This window comes from Aphelocoma coerulescens, chromosome 2 (genome assembly GCF_041296385.1).
Source record: "Aphelocoma coerulescens isolate FSJ_1873_10779 chromosome 2, UR_Acoe_1.0, whole genome shotgun sequence".
Taxonomy (NCBI): domain Eukaryota; kingdom Metazoa; phylum Chordata; class Aves; order Passeriformes; family Corvidae; genus Aphelocoma; species Aphelocoma coerulescens.
In genome coordinates this window covers 907,701-934,611 of record NC_091015.1, presented here as the reverse complement: position 1 = coordinate 934,611, position 26,911 = coordinate 907,701, and the positions used below count along the sequence as shown (strand labels likewise).

Below are 26,911 nucleotides of genomic sequence, written 5' to 3'. Positions count from 1 at the left end.
GAGGAGAGATCATCTCTGATACTAAAAGCCCTCTCCAGAGGAACAGGATGAAGCCCTCCAGGAGGTCAGGCTGCCCCGTGCTTCCCAGGACAAGGCTCTGCTTGGAGAAAGAACAATGCAAATATCAGCTACTGCATCCTGACAAAGCCTCTGCAGGTTCTCCTCTTCCCACACGAGAGATCCCAAGCTCTGTGTGGAAAGTGTCCCAGGTCACTCACAGCAGGACCTGTGGTGCAGGACAGCAGCAGGAGCTGTGTTTTCTGGGACCCACAGAGCTCTTGGCAATGGAACTCAGTGCCCCAGCCCCAGTGCAGCCCCACAGCCAGCTTCCTCCTCCTCCTCTTCTTCCTCCTTCTCCTTCTCCTTCTCCTTCTCCTCCTCCTCCTTCTCCTCCTCCTCCTTCTCCTTCTCCTCCTCCTCCTCCTCCTCCTCCTCCTTCTCCTTCTCCTTCTCCTTCTCCTTCTCCTTCTCCTTCTCCTTCTCCTTCTCCTTCTCCTTCTCCTTCTCCTTCTCCTTCTCCTTCTCCTTCTCCTTCTCCTTCTCCTTCTCCTTCTCCTTCTCCTTCTCCTTCTCCTTCTCCTTCTCCTTCTCCTTCTCCTTCTCCTTCTCCTTCTCCTTCTCCTTCTCCTTCTCCTCCTCCATGGCCCCACACCAGGTTACAGCTGACAGAGAGATCCCAGATCAGGAGATCACGGGGTGTGCCAGCTGCAAGGCAAATCCCATGACCAGTCAGAGAGCCTTGACAGGTCTCTGTGATGGCAGGGATCCCTGGCCGAAATTCCATGCCTTCCATTGTGTTGGAGTCAGCTTTGATGAGCAGAACAGCCCTGGCTGGCTGGCAAATGTCTGCCAGTGACCCACAATGCTTTTGTTGTCTCCAGAGCAGCGTCCTGCCTCGCTGAGTAGTTACCTTCTTGCATCCCTGATCCATGATAGGGGAGCGATGAGAGGTTTGCTTTGTACGAGTATTCAAATTCTCCAAGCTGCTTACAGACATTCACTTTCAAATGTGAATGAACCGAAATTTCCTGAAAACGAGAGCCTGCTGGGTGCTGCTCCAAGTGTGGAGGCAATTCCCTGCTCCACTCAAACCCTTTCCAGATCTGCTTCATGAGTTCTTCTTCTCGATGGAGTTCGGGTTCATCACTTACTGCCTGCACTGCTGGGCACCCGTTTTTGGACGTGAGCCCTGCACGGGCTCTGCTGCTCGTCCGGAATGAGTGAGGGATGCGAGGAGTGACAGCCCGGCCCCCGGCAGCGCCGCGTCCCCGCGGAGCCCAGACAGACCCGCAGCGCTGCCCCTGTCGGGCACCTTCCTTCGGCCATCGCATCCCGTGCTTTGAGCAGGGAATGACAAACCCTTGCCAGACGGGCAGGAAAGCTGCCCGGTTCATTACCGCTTATCTCCAGCACTTGTGCTGTCAGTGCCCTGGATCGGCTGTGTCACCCAGCGCCCTGCATTTGCACCGGCTCCCATCAAAGCGGTGGCAAACGAGCGTTCCCCAGGCTGAGCTTTCCCTTTCCAGCTCTCCCGGTGCCCACAGGTGACTCACCCAGCACGGGTCAGGCCCACGCTGAGAGCAGCCCCAGTGCTGGCTGCCCTACCTGCCCTGCTGGGCTAATGGCGCTGGCCAGGAGTGACTCCTTAGGGAGATGAGCCGGGCCCTTTCCCTTTTCCCCAGCCACTTTCACTGTCTGGCTCGATGAAAGGGCAGAGCCATTGCCTAAACACCTTCTCTAAACACCTTCTGTCCTGCCACCAACCCCACCAAACAAAATGCCCCCCCTTTGCTGGGACAAGGACAGACACACCTGTGGCGTCTCACAGATTTTGTCTGCCTTGCACTGAGGACATTGGATCATGCTGCCCTCCCTTCCAGGCCACATGGAGATGGAGAGGACTCCGAGTCTGGAAAAGCAAGTGGAGAAATAGGTTATGTTCTTTAGAGGGACAAACAAAGGTAAAGGAGATGGTTTGAATTTTTGCACAGGTGAAGTGTGTGGGGAGGCAGCAAATGGAGCGCGGCCTGAGGTTGCTCCCAGGAAGCAGAGAATAGACTTCAGATTTTAAACTAAACCAAGAAAGTTTCATATTAAACAGTGCCCTGCGAAGCCATGCTAAGCTTGGGTAGAACAGTAAGGTAGAAATGAGTTTTTCTGGGCAAGGTTGGAAAGCACAGAAGCAGCTTAGAGGACACATCTATCAGTGGTTCACCTAGGAACAGGCCCAGCTGGGATTTAATTGATGATTTTTTTCATTGAAGATCTTTATATTGATGATTTTTGAGGAGTTACAGGAATTCACCTGTGTGGAGGATAGAGGTGCAGCTCATATTATATAATGCCCTTCCTTCCTTCCTTCCTTGGAACCAGATGAGCTCTAAGGTCCCTTCCCAGCTATTCTATGATTTACTTGGTTTCATGGAAGGAAAACCCACAGCTGTGGGGCTGTTGGGAGCCCAACCTCCCAGGGTGACACCACCAGGCTTGGGGAGCTCGGAAGTCCCTTGTGCAATTCCATAGGGACGCTCAGGTTACAGTGGACAGTTGCCTGCTGCTATTTATAGTTTACAGTGGACACACCTGTGGCATTAAAGGGCTCTACCTGCTCTGCTTTATGATTTCAGGTGTGCCTAGCTGGGATTTGGGCGAGGTGTCAGAGCTGCTGTGTGACAGGGAGAAGCCTGGGCACACCGTGTCCTTAATCCACCAAAGGTTTGCTCCTGTGTGATCGCTGTGCAGGGAAGGCCTGGCTTTGGGTTCTCAGGTTTTTTCTTTTGGGGAACAAATTCCAGACTCGGAATTTAGAAGAAATGACCCTAAACCTCATTTTTGAAGCCAAAAGCAGGTCAGCCCAGTGGTCAGACATGCACTGATGGAACTCACTACTTTTTATTGTATGATTGTGTTGTAACCCCCTGCTTTTTGTTATATTACATGTCTGTTCCACAGACACAGGAATCACTGTCCTGCTCTAGGACCAGGGTGCCCCCTGTCTCAGAGACAGGCAGCAGAAAGGCTCCAGAGGGGAAGAGAGGTGGATTTCCTAAGGAGAGAGAGGGATCATTAAGCCTCTGATGATCAGCGTAGGCTGGGACAGCCCTGAAATTCAAACCACTGCCTGACCCTCCCAAAGAAAGCCATTAGGATGCTATTTTATCTTGGAACTTAAAAATAGCACATGGTACAAGCAGTTGTTATGGCTCTGCCTTTCATCAGGACACGGGATTTCCCCCTCCCAGCTCCAGCCCTGGAAAGGTACCCAGGCTTGGGAGGCTGGGAGAGGGGTGGGCAGAAGGTGCAGCTTAACCCCACCTGGATGGGGTGTGCCCCCTTCCACACCTCATGCCAAGGGTGTTTCCTCCCTCCAGTGCCCAGACATGAGGCACACCTATTTTTGTTTTAATTTAGTCACCATGCTTTGATTTTCTTATCTGGCAGGCCAGCGTGTCCCATATTTTCATGATTTAGTAGCTCTGCAGCTCCCTCTGGGCAGATGGGTGACACAGAGCCCTCGGGGACATGCAGGAGCCTTGCTGTCAGCAGACAGGGGATGGTGTTCCTCCCTCCCTTCCTCCCTCCTGCCCGGGTTAACTCCAGAGTACGCTGTGATGGTTTATCCATGAAGGATGGGGCTGAACGTTCCTCCTGCGTGGTTGCTGTCACTGTGCCAATCCAGTGTCACCTCGCTCTCGTCTCAGGGAGTTTCAGCCACGGGGAATGGTTTCACTGAGGGAAGCCATTGAGGTTACAGGGACGGTGGATGAGGGAACAGTGACCAGTGTCACCCGCCTGGACTTTTGCAAAGTGTTTGACTCTGTCCCACACGACATCCTCGTCTCCAAACTGGAGAGACAGGGATTTCCTGGATGGAGCACTTGGTGGATAAGGAGGGGCCTGGATGGTCACACTCGGAGTAGTGGTCACTGGCTGGATGTCTGAGTGCAGACCAGTGATGAGAGGGATGCTCAGGGGTTGGGGAGTTCCAGTGCCTAAAGGGGCTCCAAGAGAGCTGGAAAGGGACTTTGGACAAGGGATGGAGGGACAGGACACAGGGAATGGCTTTAAACTGAAGGAGGGTAGCTTTAGAATGGTTATTAGGAAGAAACTCTTGGCTGTGAGGATGCCGAGACCCTGGCACAGGGTGCCCAGAGCAGCTGTGGCTGCCCCTGGATCCCTGGCAGTGCCCAAGGCCAGGCTGGACATTGGGGCTGGGAGCAGCCTGGGACAGTGGGAGGTGTCCCTGCCATGGCAGGGGTGGCACCGGATGATCCTTAGGGTCCCTTCCAACCCAAGCCAGTCTGCAATTCTGTGACTCTGCAGCTGTGCCTGCTGTAAAAACATGGCCTTTCACCCCTCACCGTCCTGCTATGTACACTTCATCCCTTTATCCTGTTTTCCTGCTCTCCTCCTGCCCTCCTGCATGCGCAGAGGGTTGCATTTCTGGGCCAGAAGGGCCACGGAGGATTATGAGCAGCAGCACGAGTGGTCCCTGCTGTTCGGCCACCTGGAGGGGCGGCTGGGAGCTCCATCTGTCCCTGGGCACTGCTTTATCCCAGGACTCCTTCCAGCTCCTCCACATCCTCGACTTCTGTGCAATACAGGCACGCAGACGCTCCCAGGCTTTCCTCTCCCCCTTTAAATACTGTCCTTTCCTGCCCCACCACACCCTTCCCAACGCATGGGATCCCCTTCATCCCCTCAGCCGCGTCCCCTCAGCCGCGCCCCCCGCGCCGCCCCTCGGCCCCGCCCCCGCCGCTGGCCCCGCCCCGCGCCCCGCCCCGCGCCGCACCCAACCGCGCTGCCCGTTCACCGCAGCGCCGCCCCCGCCCCGCGCGGCCGCGCGCCGCCCGCGCTCGCGCTGATTGGCCGGCGCCGGGCGCGGCGCGGCGCTGATTGGCCGGACGGCGCGGGCCCCGCCCCCCGCAGCCAGCAGGGTAGTGCGCTCGGCGCGCGGCCAGCGCGGCTCCGCTCCCCGCTCCTCCTCCCGCCGGGCCCGCAGGGGACAGCGACACTCGCCAGGCGCCTCCGTCCCGGCGCTGCCCCGCGCCCCCGCCGCTCGGTAAGGCCGCGGGGAGGGGGCTGCGGCCGGGGACGGGGCGCGGGGACACCGCGCTGCGGGCGCGGCGCCCTCCGACGCGGCGGAGGGGCGGCCCGGGCCGAGCGGGGGCTCCGGCCTCGCCGGTGTCCGGGGGACCGGGGCGGGCCGGGGCGGGGGTGGCAGGGGCTGCGGGGCGCGGGAGCCGCGGAGGGAGGGCCCGCAGCATCCCCGAGCATCTCCCGGGGGAGCCGGCGGAGGGAGCGGGCGCTGCCGGGGCGCGGCTTTGTTGCTCGGGGGCAGGGGCTGGGGTGGGTCCGGGGCTCTGGGAGGCCCCCCGGGATTTCCCGGCGTTGCTCCCGCAGGGTCCCTTTGGATCCGACTCCCCCGGGCGCGGGGAACCGCGGGTTTCGCTCAAAGGCGACGCAGCGGTTCCGCACTTCTCCTTGGGACTTCTCGAAACTTTTTGTGCCGTGTTTTCCCCCCGTCCTTCCCCGCTCTGCTCCCGTTGGATCCCTCGTATTCCCGGCTTTATAAGGATGGCTGCGGGCTCGCAGCGGGGCACGGGGTGAGGGATGAGCATGGGCAGAGCCGCGGCTCGGAGCGCTGGGTGTGGCGAGCCAGGGATGCGCCAGGCTCCAGGCCTCTGCTCAGTCATCGCAGACGCAGCCGAGCCATAAATTCGGAGCGGGCCCGGTTTCGGGATGAGCAAACTTCTCTTACATGGCACGGCCGCGTTATAAGGTACAAGAATTAAGCAAATGTTCGCCACGGCGTGATGCAGGGTTGCTGTTAATACGTCTAAATTCAAGGTGGTGAAGTTTTTGGTTCTGCAGATGCTGTTCTGCTGCCAAAAGCTGCTTCTAAGTGTATCCTGGTAGTATGAGTGTTGTAAGCTTTCCCTCTCTTAGAGGGGTGTGTTAAAAGCCTGATCTGTGAACATCCAAAACCTGAATTTAGATGTTTAGTTCTCTTTTCTTTAGGTGGTTCTTGATCTCTCTTACTTGGTTGCTCCCTCTCTCATTTCCTTCCCCTGATTCCTGGATGGATTTAGCAGATTAACTCATTGATTTTAGAGTTTTTAAAAAAGTTTTTATTTAATTTTAAAGCTGGAATCATCTATTCAGGGAGCCATGTTCTTCCCAGCTTACAGTTCCAGCCGAAAGGCTTCTTGAATAATACAATAGCCATGCAAGTCCTGCTCAGCGTTTCAGTGTGGAGTAACAAGCCTTGCTTGGGGCCTCTTTCTGCTCTGCATGTGATGCTGCTGTAGCTTCATTTTGTAAACTGAAGGGACAGGACTGCGCTGGAGTTTTACAACTCTAAAGCTTCTTTTCTCCTCTGCCAGGGCCTGGTGTCCCATCTGGTATGTTTTGCTGGTACTGTATCTATAAGGTACTGTTGCAGCTTGATTAACCTCTCCTTTATTTGAGAAAGAGAAATTGTAACTCGAAATTATTCAGGTTGACAGTACAATTATGATTAAGGTGATATTGGCTGGACAGACCTGTCTGTTAAATTTACTTTATGGGTTTTTGTTTGGTTTTTTTTGTGAGAACCGATGGAATTTCTGATTGTCCTTCCAGACGCATTTTGGAGGATTCATGGGCTCTTTTAAAGTTTTTAGTTTTTTATTCTTTTGTGCCTTCTTGCATCAGAAGAGGTCGGCTTTTTCAGTTTGAAAAAGAGCTTAACTTACTTGCTATTGCAACAGCAGCAATATCCTGTGTCTTTTGTTTTGTTTGGTAATGATTACATGTTAGTGGCAAATAATAAGCTTGAAGGCAGAATAGCTGATCTGTTTGTGACTGTGATTGTTGACTCTGAAGCTGAAGGCCGTGGATATTATTAAATCTGTTTCTATGTGTCTCTGCAGAAATGACATCAGGGAAAGATCAGATAATACAAAGAAGTGTCAGTGGTTCGAAGATGCCAGCCCGGGGAGTTCAGCTAGAGCCCAGTGTTGCCATGGGTACAGTTTGTGGGTCACCCCCGGTCCCCCCTGAGCCCTCAGCTGATATTAGGAGAGGATTATGTCACTCCTGTCCTTAAAGAACAAACGGGGAGGCTGTTGGAGGACGCTTATGGCAGCGGATCCTCTCTGGGGCTTTACTGGCTAACTTTATCAGCTTGTTCCTCCAAAGCCAGGGCTGTGGCAAGCACTGTCCCTGTGCTGGCCACTGATCCCAGGCAGGCTCCAGGGAGTGTGGGCACCGTGGGACACCACGGCTCCGCTCTGCGAGCTGCAGGACCTCACCCTGGCAGGATATCTGGAGATCTGCTTTAACAAGTTGCCTAATTTGTCTGTGGGGAGCTTTGAAGGTTGTGAATGCTGTGGTAAATGATCAGTGCAGCCCTGTTTGGGTGAGCACTGGAGTGGCCAGGGGGTGAATAATCACACCCCAGGCTCCCAGACACTGCTGGAACCAACCCGGAGTTACTCTGGGAGCAGGGTGTGCTGGTAAGTGTCATTTACAGGTGGAAGTACTAATTCTGAAGCATTTGGGTTCAGTGCACTCGTTTGTTCCTTCCCAGGGACACCAGGCAGTTCAAGGCAAGGTTTTAAATAGCAGAGTGCTGCCTAAACTGTTCTGTGATGATATTAAACACCCCCATGCCTCCAGCAGCCTGAGCAACAATGAGAGCAGAAGCCAGTTGGGTTTTTGGAGGGGCAGAAGGTGAGGCTGAGTGGAGGCTGGGGCAGGACTGGATTTCCAGCCTTAAGCTCGTTATGTGAAGTCTGATGAGTGCTCAGTTGAAACAAATGACTTACGTATTCCTGCTGGTAAAAGGGCTGACACAGCTGTAATTTCAGCGAATGGAGCTGTAATTATATTTGAGGTCCCAACCCCTGTAGTATTTTAGTGGTTGCTTCTCTTCCCTAGAAATAAATGGATCTGAGCCATTAAATCAGATCTGAGTTCTTGCAGAGTTCAGGTCTGGTTTACACCCACTGCTGTTAGCATGTTCTTGCTCTTGTGTACCTCAGGCTTAAACTCACCTGCTGTTTGCTGAACCAGTAATGTCTCCAGAGAGAACTCAGTACTTGGACTGCATTTGTGTCTTGATGTGCAAGCTTCCAAATTCTGACCTACACCAAGCTTATGACTAAGGGAAACCACTGGTCAGACAGGATTTAAAGTCTGTCAGGATGAATTCAAGCTACTTGCAATTCAAATGAAAGTGATGGTTACTTGAAAGCGAAATAATGTGTGACTATACCTTGGTTTGGTCCAGAAAAACCCCAAATAATTTATTTTGCTAGGCCAGACATAGATTGGAAGATAAAATTCCAGTCTCCTCCGCTGAGAATGAAGAGTTCAAGGCGTGTTACTCATCGTGTTGTTGCGAGTCAGATTGCAGACAACAAAATTATAATTTGTGTAGGTACTTGTGGAGTTTCAAAGGCAAATTGAAGAAGCTGATACTGCTCTGAAAGGCAGAGTTATTTCCTGGAACTCCTGGTTTGTGCTTCCTGTCCCAAATACAACAGATGAATCTCTTGCTTAGTCAAATGTCTGTGTCCACAGCTTCCTTGTGCTTTAACAGCAATTGAAGTGATTATTTCTGTGCTTTCTTTTTTTCCTCCTTGAAGGCAAATGAAATTATAGTCAGCTGTAGATCAGAGAAACCAGGGGTCTGTGATTACAGCACATGGGAGGGTGGCAGAGAGCTCGAGCCTTGCGCCGGAGCCACCAGCGCCGCGTCATCTCCATAGAGCTCCTCTCCAGAAGAGAGGGTGGATGTCCTTTGGAGCAGGTTCTTGGGAGATGATGGAAAAGCTGGGCTGAGCAGAGCAGGTAGGACCCCTGCATCCTGGGGAGGGATTTCTCCTCCTACAGCTCAGAAACCAATTCCATGGCTTAGTGTTCCGCACATGGGAGGGAATTTCTCGTGGGAAGAAAAGGTCAGTGAAATCACTTGCTGTAGATGTTATGCAGATTTTAACTTGGTAATGAGAAGAATGAAATACTTGTGGCTCACACTAGTGCTCCTGGGGAGGCTTCTTAATATGATGTTAGAAATTATTAAATTTATTTAAAATTATTGGGAAATTTGACCCTGAAGGATTATGAACAGACATTGGTGCGATACTCTAGTGCTATTCAAAATTACGTCAGGATAGTGCTGAGGATTTGTCCCAGACAAGATCAGTCTTGGACTCCTCTGAGTAAGTTACTCATTTTTGTATGTTGCCATAAGAGCCCATATTTTGGAATGCTGGAGAACAAATCTTTTTGCAGTTGTTGCTGTAGAAAACACGGGAGACACTATGTTCATGGGAAGTGTAGGTTACTCCCTGGAGAAAAACGGTGTGTATGTAAGTGATGGTGTATTCCAACTCCACAGTGCACACTGCTCCCTGGAACTGTCTGCTGGAAGGTGGGAGGGCAGTGGGTTATTTATTCTGTTCTCCCCTGGAGACAGGGAGGGAAGGGGCTGACTTCTTTCCTTGCTCCTAGAAAAGGCAGCTCCTTGCTGCTCTTTTTAATCCTTACCTTATTTTACTCCCTACCTCTTAGAATTTTTCTTGGGGACAGTGGCAGCTGCTGAATTGGTAGTTCCTCTGGGGAGTAGCAAGATACCAACATTGAGATAAAGCTCACAGTGTCCCTGTGATTTGAACAAAACTAGCAAACAAAAACAATAGTTGTAGTTGCATTATCGAGGGAGGTTTGTGTAACGCAATAGGCCCTGGATTAGCTTTCCTTTGCCAAGGTTGGATTTCCAGCCTCTTGGAGCTGTAACTCTCCTTGTACAGAGAGTTTAGCGTAGACAAACACCGTGCTGGAGTCTGTACCCTGCCCAAAAGGAGTGTGTTGGCAGGGTGGAAGAGTGGCTGTGTGGGTGGGAGGAAGGTTAAGTATCAGGTGTATCCCTGAGTGGGTGACGTGACACACACGGTGTAGCTGCAGATTAAAGTGGGATGAGCAGTGCCCCGGCTGCGTGCTGGCTATCAGGCTACTCCGAGGAGCTGCAGGAGGCTTCTGGGAGAAGTATGCAGTTAATCACATCCATTAGCATGATTAAAATCCTGATTAGCCGGTGTCACTCACTCCCATTTTCCACATACACTTCGCCCCTTTTCACCCGAGGTATTTGCAAGTACGAGCAGCAGCGAGGCCGGGCACGGCGCAGGCTCCAGCCACGGGATGGGCTCGTGAATGGATCCCAGGATTCCGGGCTTTGTGTTGTTTCAGAGTTCCTCAGAACTCACAGCCCAGCTGCTGTCTGAACAGAACATCTGAAAAATCAGCCCCTTACAGCTGGAGGAACCTCAGCAGGACTGTGGGGAATCCAGTGGAGCATGGAGTAGGCTCGTCTTGCTCGTCAGTCAGGTGCTCAGGGCTTGCTCGTGTTCTGTATCTGGTGTGTCATAACGCTTGAATTTTAACATCTCCATCCCTGGGTGCTGAGGAGCTCCTCGTGCTGGCTGGCACCTTGGGGCAGCAAGGCTCCTCTGGCCTCCAACAGCCAGGGCTAAATGGGCTGGAGAACAAGTCCAGGGATGGGATGATTGGGAAAGACAAGGCTGAAACTGAGGTTAGGGGAACTGCAGATCAGCTGGCTGGACTTTGACAAGAAGTGGAAAAAAAGGCAAAAAATGAGGTAATTGTGCAAATTCCTGTGTGCAAAACCTCTCTTCTTAAAAAACTTCACTGGCTGGGGAGATACTGTACATATTAAAAGTGGATCTTTTTGGAAAAGCAAACATCTCTGAGCATTAGGTCATACACTCCCAACACATTCCCGCCTGGGAGTGAGTCACTATTCCTTTTGTAAAATTGTATTAGAGCTACATCATCCCCAAAAGCTGTTTTTCAGCTGAATTTAGGGTGTTGACACTTGCTCTAAACAAAGTAAAACTATGGGAGCATTTATCAGACCAGTTTCAAAGTGTGTTTACATACTCTGGAGTTGCGACTCCCGGAGTGCTGGAGCTCAATTCATTCTTGTGAGTGGAAACCCTCATCTCTCGCACTGAGGATTGGAGCAAATATCTTCACATAACTTAACTGATGTTTGTGAAGTGCTTAAAATCCTCTGGAAGGGGCAGAGAAACATCTAGGTGCTTTTACCTGGTCTTATTTTTCCTTCCTCCCACTTGTTTCTTGCAGGGACTGTGCTGTGTCGGCTCTCTGCTGTAGATACTCCGGCAGTTTGTCCCTCCAGGAGCTGATCCCTGAGCGTTTGTTTCCATATTATGACTTTATCTTCTCTAACAAAACTCGTTTGAGGTTCCAGCCCTCCTCTGCTTCATGCTTTTCTGTCAGGTTGTTGTGCCAGAAGTTCAGTGCAGTGAAATGGGGCAGCGAGAAATGGGTCAGTGCTCAGGTGGGATTTCTACAACTGATTTTAGAAGCTGCACTGATTCTGTTAAAGAGGAAGTAGAAACAACTGCTTAGAGGAGGGGATGCCAAGCACTCATCACACTGGCTTTGTTGGGAAGAATGTGATGGCGAAATGCTGTCAGTGGGATGAGTAAGAGCTTGGGGTGAAAGATCCTTGTCAGACTTTCATTGGAAAGGCTTAGGCTGCCAGGCACACCAGGATCCCAGAATGACTGGAGTTGGAAGGAGATCTCCCAGTCCAACCCCTGCCCGGGCAGGGGCACCTGGAGCAGGTGACACAGGAACGTGTCCAGGGGGGTTTGGGATCCCTCTGGAGAGGGAGACTCCAGGCCCCCCTGGGCAGCTGTTCCAGGGCTCTGCCTCCCCTCCATGGAAAGAGGCTCTTCCTCCTGCTGAGCTGGAACTTGTTGTGTTTTGGTTTGTGGCCACTGCTCCTTGTCCTGTCACTGAGCAGAGTCTGGGACCATCCTCTGGCAGCCCTGGGGGAGATTTGTGTGGATTGATGGGATCCCCTCTGAGCCTTCCCTTGTGCAGACTGACCAGGCCCAGCTCCTGCAGTCTCTGCTCATCTGGGAAATGCTCCAGAGCCCGAATAAAAGTTCAGTGTTGCTGTGTTTGCTGCTAACACCATTTCAGTTCATCAGAAAGGGAACCTGGGTGCAGACAGCAGTGAGGATAGGGCAGGAATTAGGCACTTGGAGCTGCTGTGAACAGGATGCAAACAGAAATCTGAAAGTTGTGCTTCACTGACAGTTTTTCTGTAATCCCCTCTGGAAAGCACTGGGCATTTTTAAGCACCTGACTCTTAGTAGTTCAGATTTGCCAGGGTTTCAGGCACACTGAGGGGAAGAGCTCGACTGTGGTAAAAGGTTTTCCCTGGGTTAGGCTGAAGGTCCTCGTGGCCTGGAAGGTGCCTTGGCAGTGACATCTGCTCGGGAAGTTCACGTGTGCCATTCCGCAGGGGTAAGTGCAGCTTGATCCACACTTGAGGAGAAAATCAGCAGTGATGTGAAATCAGTAATGATGCTGGATATGAAATGCTGTTGGAAATGCTGGGGAAAACCCAGTTGTAAACAGTAACTTTAAAAACTTTTAAAATGTGATTGTTGGTGCTGTTTGTAGCAGTTCCAAGTGCTTAATTCCTGCCTGTACCCTCATTGCTCTCTGCACCCAGGTTCTCTTTCTGGTGCGCTGAAGTGGTGTTAGCACCAAACACAACCATTTTTGAGTTTGGAAAGTTGCTTTTTCCAAGAATCCCAGAATGATTTCTGTTTGGAGGGGCCTTAAAGCCCATCCAGTGCTACCCCCTGCCATGGGCAGGGACACCTCCCACTGTCCCAGGGTGCTCCAAGCCCCATCCAGCCTGGCCTTGGACACTACCAGGGATGGGGGATTTTGGTGTTGTTGTTGAGGTGTATTCCTCTTTGTGGTTTTTTGCGTTTAACCTCTCAATTGCAGCCATTTTTCTGTTGCAGCTTTATTAAGTGCAGTGCCCTGTTAAAAGATGCTCCTTTGCTTATCTGCAATGGTTTTAAGGAATCTCAGAAGTTTTTCTGCTGTCCATGGATACTTTCACTGCTGTTAATTAGGTAATTGGAATCTTCCAAACTGGGATAGCAAAGACAAAAATCCCCAAGCAGCTCCAGCAGAGGCTCTGAATGAAGACAGGGGAGGCAAAGAATGAGACAAAGAACTGAGTCACCCTCCCTTCCTTCCTTTGGACTCTTGTGGTGGGAGTGAATCGTTTCTGTTTTTAGTCATAAATCAGAGCAATTAAAAAACGGTTCTGGATGCTAATGGCTGGATCATTCAAACTTCTAACTTAGCAGGAGCTGTGGATTTAAGTGATTTAAATAAGCAGCAGTAAAGTAAATGTACTGTGTGATGGCCTGTTGCTGGATTCCCACCGGGACGTTATGGATGCACGGCCTCAGAAGTGCTGCTTTGATTGTAACTCTGAGTGCAGCCCCCAGCCCTGGATCCAGCACGGGAAGGAGCTGGAGCTGCTGGAGAGAGCCCAGAGGAGGCTCCAGGGGGATCTGAGGGATGGAGCAGCTCTGCTGGGAGGAAAGGCTGGGAGAGCTGGGAATGTTCAGCCTGGAGAGGAGAAGCTCTGGGGTGACCTCAGTGTGGCCTTGCAGGGCCTGAAGGAGCTGCAGGAAACCTGGAGAGAGACTTTGGACAAGGCCTGGAGGGACAGGACCCAGGGAATGGCTTCCCACTGCCAGAGGGCAGCGATGGATGGGATGTTGGGAAGGAATTGTTCCCTGGCAGGGTGGGCAGGCCCTGGCACAGGGTGCCCAGAGCAGCTGGGGCTGTCCCTGGATCCCTGGCAGTGCCCAAGGCCAGGCTGGACATTGGGGCTTGGAGCAGCCTGGGAGAGTGGGAGGTGTCCCTGCCCATGGCAGGGGTGGCACTGGATGGGCTTTAAGGTTCTTTCCACCCAAACCATCCCAGGGCTCTGGATTCTGGGAATGTTTGGCCAGCTCTGCAGTTGGTCTGGGTGATTTGAGTGTTGGCTCCTGCCCAGGTTTGCAGGATGTGACTCCCGAAGTGGAAGTTGGTTCCGCCTCCACCGGCACAGCGACAGGACACACCCACCAGGATGTCACTGAGGCTGGAATCCTGCACTAAATCCTGTTGGGATGACGTGCTGTGGGGCTGGCACACAACGTGTGCGTGTCAGGTGGTCCTGTGACACCACGGTGATGGGGACTGGAGGATGCTGTGGGTGGCTCCAGCTATATTTTATATCACAAATTTGCATTTATATATGAAACTACAGTGTCTGTAATCTGCAGGGTTAATTTTTCCAGGATATCTTCATGCTTAAAGCATACATTCTGTTTTTCCTTAGGCTGCATTTTAACCCATTTAAGCATTTACAACATGAGAATTAAAGGATATTTCCATCTTGTGAAGGGCTGGATTTTCTTTAACTGGGTTTTTTTTTCAGGAAAAATGTACTTTTTTTTTTTTTTTTGCATTGGGATTTGGACAGAGCATGTAGGGCAATAGGATCAAGTGTCACATTGGGGATTACATATTTGTCCTGAAGTGACCCTCTTAGGAGCTTGCATGGGTGTAATTGGTGAATGACTGGATTTATAGGGATGTATATCTGCATTAGCACTGGTTTGATGTGACTCGAGCTGATTTGCTTTTGGTCCAAACTATTTTCAGCTTGGGGAATTGACTTTTAAGGAGAGATGCTATAATTTGCCTAAACCTGGCATTTTTAGGCTTGTATTTTCCCTTTAAAGCAATGGTGGTTTTACCAGGATTTAACAGCTCCACATATGAATGTGGAGCAGTTATGCACAGCATTGTCTGGTGGCTGAACCCCAAATTTATCCCAAAAGCTGCACATCTATTTGAGACCTCTGGGTGTTAATGGTGTGGAAAAAACCTTTATCATATCAACTTTCCAAGATTCTTTTGTTGCATCAGTCACTGTCTTTTTCTTAAAACTGCAATTACTCTTTCACTCGTGGTGTTCTGTATTATTTTGGTGTGTTCTGTCCCTTTGCTGGCAGCTCCTGTGGGATTTCCCTCTCCTGGAAGGAATTAACATGAATTTGAAGGCGCTGGGGAACATAAAGGAAACTCCTTGCACCTCCAAGCTTAGTTTTCTGCAGCGAGGGTTTTGAACGTGCCAAATTAGCAGTAATTGCTGGTCTTGCTGACAGACTTTCCCTGTGGGCACATCCTCGTGTGCTTGTGTCTGAGCAGAGCCTGGCACCCTGGTTCTGCCTGCAGACTGGGATTGCAGCAGGAAGGGTTTTCCGTGTGATTCTGGTGGGCAGTGAGAGCCCTGGGATCCCTTCAGGTGGTGATGGATGAGTGAATGGCTGTGATTCACAAAGGCCTTTAGTTCTACAGCATTCATTTGCATTTTTTCCTTAATTACCCTGAGCTGTGTTTGTCCCACAGGTTTCCCTCTGCTCCCCTTCTCCTGCTGCTCTGCTCTCTCTCCAAAGCTCCCAGCTGCTGTTTTTTCTCCCTTATTTCTGTTTTCCCAAATCCTGTTTAAGGCCATCTGAGTGTATTCAGTGTAGGGTGAGTTTCTTTTTTTTTTTACTGCAAAGACCTTTTAAAAGGGCTGTTGGAGGGGTGAGTGGAGCACAGAATTTAACACGCTGCTCCCAAAAATCCTTACTGGCTGGCATCAGCTGATGTTGTCTTGTTTAAACATACCACAGACTTGATGTTTTTTCCCCTTGAGGTTTGACTTCCTGTGATAAAAAGAGATTCCCTTTTAAAGCAGAGCTCCGTGGTTATATAATGAGAGAAGGAAATACTCCAGAAGTGACACTGGGAGAATACTGCCCGTTAGACAGGAGAATAGAAAATTCGCTCAGGAGGGCACTGGTAACTCGAGTCCTCCTGGGAAAGTGAGAGGAACACATTTAAGGAATTAAGTAAGGGAGTGACCAGGGCAGAGCAGTGGAAGGAAGGTTATGGTGAGGACAGAGCTGTCCAGTGCATGTCTAGGATTCCCCTCACAGGGTTTAACTCTTTCCAAACTGCTTTTCCTCTCTTCCATAAGCTGCTGTGTTGTTCCCAAGCACCAGAAGTCTCCAAATCTGACCCTCCAAGAGCTCTGCTGGTTTTTGCTGTTGGATTTGAAGCCATGAGTAGAAGTTATTTTTGAATTTGTGCATGTGGCTTTTTGTGTCCCCAGCAATGCCAGACCAGGGAATTCCTTCCTTCCTTCCTTCCTGGAATCCTTCCTTCCTTCCTCACTTTCTGTTCCCCTTTACCAGGGTTGCAAACTTACCAAGGACTGTGCAGGAGTCAGAGTGGGAATTGGCTTTTTATGCTGTTGGTAGGGCAAAATGGAAGTTTCTAAGGCAGTTTGCTGTTCCTCAGCATGGGTTTTTGGGAGGCAGGGATACAAACTCCCAGGGAAGCTGGCTGGATTCTGGCAGGGAGTCACTGAACTCGCTGAGCCTTCGTAGCTCCTGCCCTTGGAGTTCAAACTCGGTGCTGCATACACCCCACACTCCCTACAGACACTGCTCCTGCAAGTCTGAGGTCCCTGTGGATTTAAAAAGGAATATTGATTTCCCTGGTCTGGGATATGCCTATGGAAACCTGGAAAATGCCCATGCTTCATCAAAATTAAGCTGGTTCTCTTTCTAGTCCGGGGTATGTTCATTTTTTTCTAGTATGTAATTTATCTGCAGAATAATTTTTCAGCAGCCAGATATGCTGACTGTGCCTGTTATGTTTCCCCAGTGAAATTCCCTGGCAAGCCTCGCTTCTTCCAAGATCATTTTGAGGTGCTGATGTAATCAAACGGTTGAATGTGAACTCAACAAGAAATTATGTAGTGCAAAGTTTGCTCTTAAAATACATATGGAATTAAAGTGCATTTGTTATTTTTGTGTATTTTTAGTGTAGGTATTTGTGCTATTCAGTAGCTTTGCTCTTGCTCATTTTTTAATTAAGAGATGTCAGTTTATGCCTGCGGAGGGGGGAAGCAGGACCGGTGGTTACAGATCCTTAACACCTCATCAAAATTTCAGTGGGAGTTATTTTTTCACCTCTATTTGAATAATTAAACATTGTGCTGAACTAACTTTGCAAATGTGTGGGGGGAGCACAAGGAGTAATGAAAATAGTTAATCTAAATTGAAATGCATTAGAGCATCCTGGTTGTACAGGTGTAACACCCTGCTTTATTCTAAATAGTTGTATTACTTAAACTTCACAACTTACAAGCTAAGGAGTAAAATATAAACAGAGATTGGGAACTGATCCTCTGAAAGACAGAACTGAAACAGGGGGGCTCTGGTGATGAATATCTTGTTTAACACAGAGATCACCTTGAGTAGTATAATTTTCTGTACTGAATTTTTAACCCTTGCTTCAAAGCAAGGGCACTTCCAAAGTGCCTTGGGGGACCTGTGTTTTGTCCTTAAGTTAGTTTAGTTTTCAAATGAAAGATTGTAGAATCTCATTATTTATGAAACAGAAGCTCTGGATTAAGCTCAGATGTTCCTTTATTAGAGAATTCCAACTACAAAGGGAGGCTGGGTATCCACCAGCTGCACTCGCTGACTGATAACAGGCTTTTCAAAGTAGTTTTCTTTCAGCAATCCTGTTAATGCTTTAAATTCGAGCCTAAATTTTTTTGTGGGATTAGAGGTAGGAAGAAAAATAAAGTTGGATCAGAGGAATAAATGCAAATAATTCAGCATGAACAGCAGAGCAGGAGGGTGAGGTGAGTAAATTATTTTGATATGTGTTTGAAAGTCAGCAGGACAGTATTGCACTCCCCACTTTACAGCATATTAAATAACATCAAAATGTAAGAACTGTGAGACCACATCAGGCAAAAGGTTCAGGTACATGGGCTTGTGCAGAGCAGCTTTGATTTCTATTTTGTCCTTTTTTCATCTCCTTGGCTTTTACTCTCCGGCGGTGGGGAAGTGCAGGCTGTGTCCCCGTGGCTCCTTGTTTGTGCTCCTTCGAGGGTCCTGGGGACTCTGTGGGGTTCAGTTCACAGAATCCACACTGGGTTGGGTGGGAGGGACCTTCAGGATCATCCAGTTCCACCCCTGCCCTCTCCTGGAGCCCCTTTAGGCCCTGCAAGGGGCTCTGAGCTCTCCCTGTGTCCTTCCCTTCTCCAGGGGAACATTCCCAGCTGTCCCAGCCTGGCTCCAGAGCAGAGGGGCTCCAGCCCTGGAGCAGCTCCGGGGCCTCCTCTGGGCTCTCTCCAGCAGCTCCAGGTCCTGGTGCTGTTGGCCCTGGGGCTGGGGCAGCTCTGCAGGTGGGGAATCACCTCAGAGGGGCCGAGGGACAGAATCCCCCATTTCCTGCTGCCCACGCTGGGGCTCAGCCCAGGCACGGTGGGGTCTGGCAAGGGAACGTTCAGCTTCTCATCCCCCTACACCCCTCGATCTTCCCCAGGGCTGCTCTCCATCTGTTCATCCCCAGCCTGGGATTGTCCCATCTCAGGTGCAGGACCTTGCCCTTGGCCTTGTTGAACCTCCTGAGGTTGGCACAGTCCCACCTCTTCAGCCTGGCCAGGCCCCTGTGGATGCCCCATCCCTGCCCTGGGGCGTGGGACAGCACCCAGAGCTCGGTGTCACCAGCAAACTGCCCAGGGTGCCCCAGTACCAGGTGTGTAATTTGGCTTTTTCAGAGTCTCTCCATCTCCTCTGCAGCAGAAAATGCCTTTCCCTCCTCAAAGCCAAGAGCTCTGTGCACAGGTTAGCGCTGGGGGTGTCGAGGAAATAAGCCAGCTCCAAAGTCTCAATATTGGTAAATAAAGATTATCTGTGGCTGCCACTGTCACCTTTGTCCTCTCAGCACAAGGTTTCACACTTGCAGCTTGCAGGTCACCCTAAACACTCCTCTCCCTGCTTACCTCTTGTGAGAGTTTTTCTGTTAATCTCTCACAGTACAGGGGCTGTGATTTCTAGATGAAATGCTTTATATTGTACTTCTCAAAAGCATAATACCAAAAAAGGGGGTTGTGTGTTGGGAGGAGCATTTTCATCTACTAAACAGGGATGTGGGCTGTATTTTATGGAATTGACTGAAATCTTATGATTTTTAATCTGGAAATTGCTTGTGGATTGTTCTCTTTCAGCAAGTTTTTACTAAATTCTGTAACTCTACTAATTTATTTTTTTAATACATTTTTGAAAAAAGAAAAATTGTGTTTTAAGATGTTCACCGGGTGGGCCAGATTCAAGGCAGGCTTTTGCTCTCACATGTCCTTTGTGTAAATTCTGGGTTAATTAAGTGACTCATTCATTCAGTCTGGCTGGAGCTGCACAGGCCAAGGAGGCTCCGGCAGCACATGATGGGGTGAAGGAAAAAACAAACCCAGCACAGGGTGAAACTCTCTGAGGCGTCTGAGCTTCCTTCTGGAAAGTGAATAGGGAATAGGCAGCCTGTGCCTCGGTGGAGATCTGCAGGATCAGGCATTTCACAGGACATAACCAGAGGTTCTTTGATTCCTGAGCACTCCAGGGCTCCTGGTTTGTGTTGTCTTGATTTCTGAGGCCTGGCTGTTAATGGATGTCCCTGTGTTGTGGTTTCAGTTCTGTGCTGTACAATGGCAAAGCTGAGTTCTGCACTGTTTAAACTGAACAGGGCAGGGATGGATGGGGTAGTGGGAAGGAATTCCTGGCTGTGAGGGTGGGCAGGCCCTGGCACAGGGTGCCCAGAGCAGCTGTGGCTGCCCCTGGATCCCTGGCAGTGCCCAAGGCCAGGCTGGACAGGCCTTGGAGCAGCCTGGGACAGTGGGAGGTGTCCCTGCCCATGGCAGGGGTGGGAGTGGGATGATCCTTAGGATCCCTTCCAACCCAAAACGGTCTGGAATGACTTTTGTTTTATTCCAGCAAGTTTCTTGCATGGAACAGAGAAGCAGTTCCTGAAACACAAGTCAAAACCTGGAATGCCTGGTTAGGAGGGGATGGACAGACCTGAAAGTAGAACCTGCAAGTATTTCTTCTTTCAAACACCAAAGAGGGGGAAAAAAAAAACCAAACCCAAAGAAAAAGCCTCTCCCTGAGCTCTCTAGAATTCATCCCATCATGATTCTAATAATTTAAGTTAAAATTTTTTAAATGTCTTATAAATATTCCAAATCTAAAGAGGTAGGAATGTAAGAGAGGGGAAGTACTGAACACTTTCTGAATAATAAAGTGGATCTTTCTGTAAAACATCTTTACTAATTAATCCAAAAACGAAGCAAACAGAAGTACAGCAGCTTGTAACAAAAAGCTTTTTGATGGAGTTTGCTGCTGGGAATGAGCTCATCCCGGTGCCCAGCTGGGCACTGGGCAGGGCTGGAGCTGTTTGCTGAACCCAAGGGGGCTGCGTGGGCTGTGGGGTCGTGCTGGGGGGAGCTGGGAGTGTGGGGCCATTCTGAGCTTTCCCTCCTGCTGCCACAGGTGGGGTCAGCAAGAATTTGGATTGTGGATTTGCTGTACTTACTTTTCCTGCAATTACCTTGATTTTTAGGTACATCAGGAGGGCTGGAGAGGGACTCTGTACCAAGGACATGGAGCGCCAGGACAAGGGGGAATGGCTTTAAACTGAAGGAGGGTAGATTTGAATTGGTATTAGGAAAAAATTCCTGGCTGTGAGGGTGGGCAGGCCCTGGCACAGGGTGCCCAGAGCAGCTGTGGCTGCCCCTGGATCCCTGGCAGTGCCCAAGGCCAGGCTGGACATTGGGGCTTGGAGCAGCCTGGGGTAGTGGAAGGTGTCCGTGCCCATGGCAGGGGTGGCACTGGCTGGGCTGTAAGGTCCCTTCCAGCCCAAACCTCTCTAATGAAAAGTTGTTACAGGATGAAGAAATGTGGTCCCCATGCTCATTGAGAAACATCACTTTGGTCCTCGGGCGGAGCCAAGCAAGGTTGAAATTAAAATGATTTAACAGTGATCCTTGGCTTCATAATTCTAAGTTATTCCCTTTAAAACATAGTACAGTGAATCGATGTGCCTTCTGTGCTTTCTACCTGTTTCTGCTTTTAAAATTATGAAATTGTTGCTTTAAAATAAGCAGTTGATTGGAAAAACTACTTGTAGTAAGGGCAACCCTGAATATTCAACTTGTGCAATGCTTGTGGGGGTTGACACTCGGATCTTGCTGAGTGGGAATTCAGTGATGTGCCAGAAACACAGAGTTTGCTTCATTCTAAGTCAGCTTTAAACACCAGAAGTTGTATTATGCATTGTTCTTTCAGTTTCTCACCCTGATAAGCTGCTTTGTTGTCCTTGGAGGCACTGGGAGCCTCATGCTGGTTCCAGTTTAAATTGCAATATCTGCGTGTAGGGGAGGCCAGAAGGTTTGGAGTCTGCAGAAACTCCAATACAAATGTTTTATTTCTGCCAACTAAAGAAGTGCTGAGAACTGTAAAAATAACGGAATTACATGTGAGGCAATGTGTTAGACTTGTCTCCCTTGTCCCTGGAATTTGTCTTTGAAACTATGGGAGAGTTAATTAGAGTTTGAGTTGTAACAGCTCCTACACGTGAACGCAGCAGGAGCGACTGAATTCATCGTGGTGGGGGTGACTCAGAAATCCCCAATTCCTGAGCTTTGGCACAGTTTTTGTTCCGTCAGTACTGTCAGATGTGGTGCACAGGCCAGTGTCACTGAATTCCCACCTCCTGGGGTGTATTCCCACCTCCTGGGTGTATTCTTGGAGTAGTGAATGCAGTACTGGGAGTGGAGCCTGTCAGTGCAGGGCTGCACAGGGACAGGGCAGCAGTGAAAGGGCTTTGCTGGGTCTTGGAATCCCAGAATGGTTTGGGCTGGAAGGGACCTCAAAGCCCATCCAGTGCCACCCCTGCCATGGGCAGGGACACCTCCCACTGTCCCAGGCTGCTCCAAGCCCCAATGTCCAGCCTGGCCTTGGGCACTGCCAGGGATCCAGGGACAGCCCCATCTGCTCTGGGCACCCTGTGCCAGGGCCTGCCCATCCTCATACCCAGGAATTCCCAATTCCTAATCTCCCATCCATCCCTGCCCTCTGGCACTGGGAAGCCATTCCCTGTGTCCTGTCCCTCCAGGCCTTGTCCCCAGTCCCTCTGCAGCTCTCCTGGAGCCCCTTTAGGCCCTGCCAGGGGCTCTGAGCTCTCCCTGTGTCCTTCCCTTCTCCAGGGGAACATTCCCAGCTGTCCCAGCCTGGCTCCAGAGCAGAGGGGCTCCAGCCCTGGAGCAGCTCCGGGGCCTCCTCTGGGCTCTCTGCAGCAGCTCCAGGTCCTGGTGCTGTTGGCCCCGGGGCTGGGGCAGCTCTGCAGGGGGGTCTCACACATCTCCCCACACCATGGCTTCAGCACTCCCGGTTTTCTTTGGATCTGGCTGAATGATCAGTAGCAGGAATGCAATTGTGTCTCGGCCAGGAGCAAGTGAAAGTGTGGATGGACATACGAACAGCTGGGCTTTGCTTTTTTTTTTTTCTTTTTTCTTAATAAGTCTGAGCTGAACAGTTTTTAAGTCCAGATTAAAAGCTGGATTGTAGAATTATTTTTTAATTGGTCTTTGCAGTAAGAACCTGTGCATTAAACCACAGAACTTTCTGAATTCCAAATGCTGTGAGAAATAGAAATCAGGTGGATTAAGTATAGTGCTGAAAATTCATTTTATGGATATGTGTGAAGCATTTTCATTCAGTCATAATTCAGTGTTTATTATTAATGCAGCTTTTGATTTCTGAAGGCGTTATTTGAGCTTTTTATGCAGTCATTCTGCACTGATTTATTTGGTTGTGGTGTGAAGTAACACATGTTGTACTGGTTCCAATCTTGATGAGGAAACTGCTGCTGATCTTGCTGCGTTTTCAGAGCAGGAATTGCTTTCCTTGATAAGCACAGAACAAGGATCAGAGAAAACACTTCCAGCAGCTCCCTTGGCTTAGGCTGTCATTGCTCTGATAACACAGACAGGGTGAGAGCTGCTCCTCTGCTCTCCCAGAACAGGAGGGTCTGTGGGGATGGAATCTTCGAAGATGCAGAGTCTCTCCCTTCTTTATGTTCCCTGTAGTTCTTATCCAGCTCATTGTTTGTTTACTGTGACTGAACCTTCAAAAATGCAGCAAAGTAAAAGTGCTCAACTCTCAAGGGGGACCTTCTCTCCACAAAAACTTGAGAGGAGCTTGTAGTGAACAAGGGGCAGGACAAGACGGAACGGCCTCAGGCTGTGCCAGGGAAGGATTGGGTTGGACATCAGGAGCAATTTCCCCATGGAAAGGGTGGCCAGGTCTTGCCAGGGGCTGCCCAGGGAGGTTTGGAGTGCCCATCCCTGGAGGTGTCCAAGGAATGACTGGAGGTGGCACTCAGGGCTCTGGGCTGGGGACAAGGTGGGCATCGGCCACAGCCTGGACTCCACGGCCTTGGAGATCTTTCCCAACCTTAATGATCCTGTGATTCTCATGCCCTCCACACCTCTGGCTGGCTCTGCCATGACTGCAACCACAGAGAGGTTTAAAAACCTGTAATTAAATGATGTTTAGCAGCACCCTGCAGGTTTAGGGCAGGGTGGAGGGACGGTGGATGGCAGTGCCAGCCCCTGGTGCTCTGCAGGGTGTGTTTGGGGCCTGTGTGTGTCCAACACCCCGTTCCCTGTATTGTGTCTCAGATCTTGCAGCAATGTGCTCCTGGGTTCTGGTTTAACACAGCTGTCTGCACCTTGTTGTAACCTGTCAGCAGCTGATGGTGGGTACTCAGACTGCAGCCCAGTTTTTCACGCTGAATTGAACAAATCTGTTTTTCCAGGCAGTTGCATAACGGGAAGTGTCTGCTCATCTTCTGTTCCACTTATTTTTTGTTGGCTTTGGAAACTTTTTTCTTTAGAAGCCTTAATTACTCTACTACAGTTGTAAATAAACGTCTGAAGGATTTATCAGGTAATTTCAGGGCCAGCCACCGTGTCCTTGAATTTGCTAAGGAGGGACACTGCTTGAAAAACCCTAAAAGCCACAGTTTTGACGCAGAATATGAATGTGTTCCAGCTCAGTCCAAGAATTTATCCACAAAATGGCTTTCAGCCTTGCTCTGACTGGTTGGTTTTCCAACCCACCTTTAACAAAGGGACACTTACCCCTTAAAATGGACTTTTTTTTTTTTTTTTTTGCTGGTGGCTTTGTTTTTCAATCTGAGTCTGAAAAGCTTGGGTAAGGTGAGTTTCTTTATGCCTTGGAAATGTGATCTGTGAGCTAAGAGGCAAAGAACTAAATGTTAATGACCTTAACCCTATCTGGCTGCACTGCTCTGACCCTTATCTCCCATCTCCCCTTTCCCCAGGTACAGGTATCACTTTCTGCTTGTACCTCCCAGAACAAATCCGCTCGGAGATGCTCCGATTTTAGCTGGAAATCTGAAATAATGGGAAAATGTTGGTTTTATTTGGTTCTCCTGCACCCTGTAGTGCCCAAATTCTTGATTCTGGGGTGTAGAGAGGTTGGTTGTGCTGGGGATCACTCAGAGCTGACCTAACAAAGCTCTGCCTAAGCCGAGGTGCACGTTCTGTTGGGTACTGTCCCCTCACAGGGGAGGTCAAAGGCTTCTCCTTGAGACTTCTCCTGAATCTGCCAGGAGAATTTGGAATGTTCTATAAGTGACTTCTGCCTGGCTGGGATCACAGTGAGGTCCTGACAAAGTCAGTGTGTAATCAGGAGTTTAATGTTTTAGTAGTTTTGGTGTCTCAGGGCACAGATACTGCTTAATTCTTGCTAATCTGGTCTTTTCCATGTAAAACTTTCAAGTAACAAATTCTCTGAAAACTTCTGGAATATGCTCACATTCTGACTGGATTTGGTTTGAATTGATTCTAACACTTACGTCGTCTCTGCACTGATTTTGAGTGTCATTAACTCCCGTGGTAGAGGATGCCCTCTAGTCTAGAAGCCGATGAAAAAGACAGAGAGGGACTTCAGCAGCTAAAAGCCTGGAATGACAGGACAAGGGGACATGGTTCAAACTGAGAGAGAGTAGGTTTGGATGAGATATTGGGAAGGAATTCCTGGCTGTGAGGGTGGGGAGGCCCTGGCACAGCTTCTCTGGGCAGCCTGTGCCCCTTGAACCCATCCCCCCCATGTCCTGTCGTTCCAGGCTCTTACCCAAAGTCCCTTTCAGGGGATCTGTGATATTTGTAATCTGTAGCTTCTGTATTTTGGTATGGGCTAAAGAAGTGTTGCAGAAGGGAATTATCCCTTCTGTGTGCTGGTTTTGATCCAGGAGCTCTGCTCACGGAGGAAAAGCAGATTCCTTCTCCGCTGGGCTGTGAGCAGTGGTGTGTGTGCCTTGTCCTGGGGATGTGTTTGCTCACCTGTGGCTGATGAGGGCTGTGGGGTGTTTCTGATCCCCCCTCTGGCTGTTCTGTTCTGACACCGCTCCTGCTATCGGGAGCCTCCGATTTCCATAGCAGCAAACACCAGGCACTGCCACCGACCAGGAATGCTGTGAGCAGAGGGGATGGGTATGGGTGAAGGAGGGTGGAATTCCCTGCAGGGCAGCCTCTGTGTGCGGGAGCAGATCCCACAAACAGCAAGCAGGACGAGCCTTTACTGTCTGTAAAGAGCAACCAGTTCATGAAAATCATCACTGAGCAAAGGAGATGCTGGCTTTGCTGTGGACTGGGTTTCTCACCTTTGATGGGACTGATTTTTGGAGATGTGGGTAATGCCTGGATCACGTTCCTTATGTGTTCCTGCACATCTGAAATACTTCCCCTGAAATACACAGCTTATCAAATCTGTCACACTGCTCTGCTTAGATACTGTTCTGTGTTTAGAGCACATCTGGGCATGAGAGTTGGGTTTATAGGAATCTATGTAAATGATCTTTTTCATGGAAATATTGATATATATATTAACCAAATAACATGTATTTTCAGAACTTCTAACCCAGTGTCCTGGTCATGCTGCTAACCCATATTCTGTTGAACTTTGGTATTTTTTTTCCTTTTTTTCTTCCAAAGCATCCATGCAGAATCTACTGCCATAATAATAAGTTTCCAACCTGAAAAGCCAAGAATTAAATAAATCCAGAATCTCTGTTGTAAAGGTACTTTTAGGACAGGGCTGGGGCGGTTGCAAGTTGGGGTGAAGCAGCACAGGTCAGTGGCTCTACCACGTTGGAGTCCCTGTAAAATGCTCCATTCACATGCACCAAGCAAAGCTCAGCTCCAGGAACACCTGCATGGATCCTTTCCCATGAAATCCTAGGGGCATGCTAGGTGGGTTTTTCAGTGCTCAGTGAGGCCCATTAACTGTCCCTGGGTTGTGACCTGCAGATCCCTGCCCACCCACACGTCCCCATGGGATAATCCCCTCCCTCCTCCAGGACAGGGATACAGGGGGAGGTTGTGACCTGGTGTAGGTGAGGAGATATTAATGGGCAGCTCGGGCCCTTCAGTTATGAAACCTGGCAGGCATCAACCTTGAAAATGTAAGGGGATTTCAGTCTCATGAATTTTCACGCTTTCTTACAATAATAAAATGTCAGAGACGGTTGGGAGTTCTCCAGGAGCTGTTTGGCTTTGAAGCTGTTGTTGTGGCAGCCTGCAAGGTCCCAAGGAGATGGGAAATCCAAACTTCTCTCCTGTTTGCCTACAGCAGGGCCTGAGCTGACACTGCAGACAACATTCCTTAATCTGCTGTAACTTGGTAAAATCGCTCTTGGGGGCAGCAATTTCCTTCTTGGTTTTCCTTTTCCAAAGTTGAGGAAAGATGTTTTGTAGTTCCAGTGAGATTAGGGAGTTCTCCGTTCTGGGGTACATGGGTATATTTGATTACAGAATCATGCAATGGTTTGGGTTGGAAGGGATCCTAAGGATCATCCCATTCCAATCCCCCTGGATGGGCAGGGACACCTCCCCCTGTCCCAGGCTGCTCCCAGCCCCAATGTCCAGCCTGGCCTTGGGCACTGCCAGGGATCCAGGGGCAGCCACAGCTGCTCTGGACACTCTGTGCCAGGGCCTGCCCACCCTCCCAGCCTGGAATTCCTTCTCAATATCCAATATAAATCTCTCCTCTTTGAGTTTAAAAGCGTC

At 49.9% G+C, this 26,911-nt stretch overlaps 1 protein-coding gene across 2 annotated transcripts in view; it reads left to right on the top strand.

Annotated features, from left to right (window-relative positions):
- Positions 1-4,940: 4,940 nt before the first annotated feature.
- MAP4 (microtubule associated protein 4) overlaps positions 4,941-26,911 on the top strand; it is a 156,751-nt gene continuing 134,780 nt past the window's right edge. For both annotated transcript variants that reach the window (XM_069006127.1, XM_069006128.1), the window contains exon 1: positions 4,941-5,062. The gene's annotated coding sequence lies outside the window, so the exon portion shown is untranslated. The remainder of the gene's footprint in view (positions 5,063-26,911) is intronic.